The sequence below is a fragment of the Tupaia chinensis genome, unplaced genomic scaffold (genome assembly GCF_000334495.1).
Source record: "Tupaia chinensis unplaced genomic scaffold, TupChi_1.0 Scaffold000576_1, whole genome shotgun sequence".
Lineage (NCBI taxonomy): Eukaryota > Metazoa > Chordata > Mammalia > Scandentia > Tupaiidae > Tupaia > Tupaia belangeri.
Window position 1 is genome coordinate 366510 of NW_006160090.1, and position 3328 is coordinate 369837.

Consider the following 3328-nt stretch of genomic DNA (forward strand, 5'->3'; position numbering starts at 1 on the left):
GAGAGAGAGAGAGAGATTTTTGCTATAGGGTATGTGTGCTTGCCAGAAAGACAGAGAGAGACAGAGAAATAGAAAGTGAGAAATCACCCTCCCAGGGGGAATATGGCCATGCCACAATCCCTTCTCCTCCATTCTCCTCTCAGGATCTTGGGCACACACACACATGTGCCCAGTGTGCGTTTAAGCCACTGGATCTGGGACTCAAACCGCGGTTGACTACATGGGAGTTCAGTGACATAGCCATTACTCCAACTGTTGGTACCATCTGCAAAGTTCTTTTACCATGAACATATTCACAGGTTGTGGGATGAGGGCATGAGTACTTGGGGAAGGTCATGATCCTACCACTGGCACAAGAAAATGCCTGGTAAAAAAGTGATAGAGCTGGAAATCGCAGGAGAGCTTCAGACCTTTCAGCAGGAGGAACTAATCAAGTCCTGGAATGATTGTGCTTCTGAGAGAGTTCTGATACAGGTCAGATGAAAGAGTGGTGTGGATTTTAGATTCCCAGCACACATGTGAAACAACAATGGCCTATAAAAGTTGTGAGAAGAGCCTTGGGTTGAGACACTGAGGATTCAAAGCTGCTTGCGACCACCAGAAGGCACATCGACCATCTCAGGAAAGGGTGAGATAAGATCCATTCACTGCATTTATTTATTTATTTATTTATTTTTATTATTATTATTTTTGGAGAGGCTTTTTCGCTATAGGGCGCATGCGCTCGCCAGACAGACAGACAGAGACCGAGAGACAGAAAGCGAGAAATCACCCCCCAGAGAGGATGGTCATGCCGCAATCCATTCTCCTCCATTCTCCTCTCGGGATCTTGGGCACACACGCACACGCGCCTGGTGTGAGTTTTAAGCCACTGGGTCCGGGACCCGAACCACGGTCGACTACGTGGGAGTCCAGCGATATAGCCATTACGCTAACTGCTGGTTCCCTGCATTTATTTCTTTTTGTAAGTTTATTTAGTTTTTGAGAGAAAAAAAGAGAGCATGAGGGAGACATTCTTGTCAGAGTCAGGCTGCCACCCTGCCCTCAGCCCTGCAGCCAGTCAGGATCACAAAGTCACTTGTATGTGCCTGACGTGTTCTCGTCAACGCAACCTGGAGACTTCCACTATGGCCTCTGGAATTGCTTAGTAGTGTCCCTGTCCCCTGTGCCACCACGATTGGGCCTGTTCATTCATTTTACACAAATATTTGTGTTGCCTATAACTGATAGAGAGTATAAATAAGAGAGTTTCAATAAAGCACTTTGGCTGGAATGGGGAGAGAGGATAAGGTATGAACAAAGAAAGGAATCACAAGTGTCATGGACCTGGACTAATAATTGTCTTTGAATCATTTCTTACATCTCATTGTCAATTAAGTACTGTTTATTTCTCAGAAAATTCTAGCAAGTACATTTCTTTCTTCACATTTCGCTTGCTAACACATTAGATCATTTCCACCTAAACTTTACATTTAAAAAAAATTAGGACAGAACTATCTGAAGGAGAAATGATGGGTTAGGTTTATTAGAAGGTGAGCTTTAAAGAAAATGACAGGATAAGGAACACAGGACTGGGATGGAAAGGCAGATTGGAATGTCATCTGCATATTTATAGTACTGAAACCCAAGACACAAAGGCTGGTGGTCAATGACTGAGACCTCTATGTGAGGACCCTCAGAAGGAGGGCCAGGTAAATGGGAGGGAATCAGGAGGGAGAAGTGTGGGACACCATTAGTGGGGAAACAGTTCAATGATTGGTCAGCAGTGTTATGAGCCATGCAGAGAGGACCCACAGACTAAAGGCCTTGGATTTAGCCACAAGGAGGTCATGGGCAACCTTGAAGAAAATTATGATGGTAGATAATTGAAAAGCATGAGAAATATAAAACTTTAATTTCCTTAAAGAAACTTGTATGACTTTGACAAACTTAGTTCACCATAGTCCACACGCTTAAAGTTATTAGTATGATACTATTACACTTGGAATATCAAGTGCTTAAAGCCAAGGGACCTTCCAGTTTAGGTAAGAAGCAATTAGTGGGAATTTTCAACCTACCTTTGTGCTAATTAGAAAGACTAATACTTTGACAGAGGATATCATTTTAACAATAAAAGAATCAAAGAAATGGAAGTATCTAGACCCAGGAGATGGCTTCAGTTTCAGAGAAGAAAGGTGGCAGGATATTTTGGCCATAGATTTATTGTACAAACCAGCACAATGTTGATACCAACATACTGTGTGGCTTCTTGTGTAGTAAATCAGTCTTCGTATTATGCTCAACACTGTGGCAGAACAGTAAGTGGGGGAAGGGTATCATAAAGATGGAACATGGAAATCTGGTCTTGTTCAATGTGACACCGATATCAAGGTATCATACAAATAATTTAATATCACAGAGTCGTACTGAGTTAAGTTCCTGCTCTCATTTGATATTTCCTCAAATTTTTATTTATTTAAGAAAATCAGTGTAAAGAAAGAGACTTTCTTTCTTTCTTTCTTTTTTCCTGTTTTGCTAGAGGGTACAGGCACTCATCAGAGAGAGACAGAGAAAAAGGAAGCGGGACAGAGCACTTTCCAATGGGGTATGGACATGCTGCAATCCCTTTTCTTCCATTTCCCTGTCACGTCAGGATTTGGGGCACACATGTGCCTGGCATGTTTTTTAAGCTGCCAGGTCCAAGATTAGAACTGCATGGTCAGTCATGTGGGATCTGCCTCCTTTAACTACGAGGCCACAGGATGAACCTAAGGAGATTTTCTAAATAGAAAATTCCTCCATTACCATTTTTGGCTTCAGTGAGAGTGGCTGACATGAGCCCTGAAGTGGATGGAGGACCTGAAGGACTAACACAAAGCAAAAGAGAAAGATCACATTGGCAGGGAAGCCTAATTTCTAAAGAGATAAGATGTTGAGTAAGAAAACTATGGCTCCCTGGGTGGAAAGATGCACAGAAGTGCTTAGACAGAATTTCTATACATTAGTAATGACAGCCAGGCAACTGGAAAGCATGGTTTACGCAGGCTGATTTGTCCAAGTAGGATGATATCCTTGAATGGGCAAACACTTAGGTGTTACCAGGATACAGACAGAGAACAGTACTGAGTGAATGGGGCATGAAAATGACTATTCCATCTTATAAAATATAAATCCACCCCAGAGCGCATTCCTTCCTCCTTGAAAATCATCCAGTCTGAAATAACGTAATGAGGAGGAAGCTTTTACTCTACAGGAGCAAGGGTTTCGTTCATATAATGGCTGAATCATAATTTTTGAAATTTAACATGTTATTTTAGAAAAAGTAATGTTCTGTACTTTTCTTTCACCC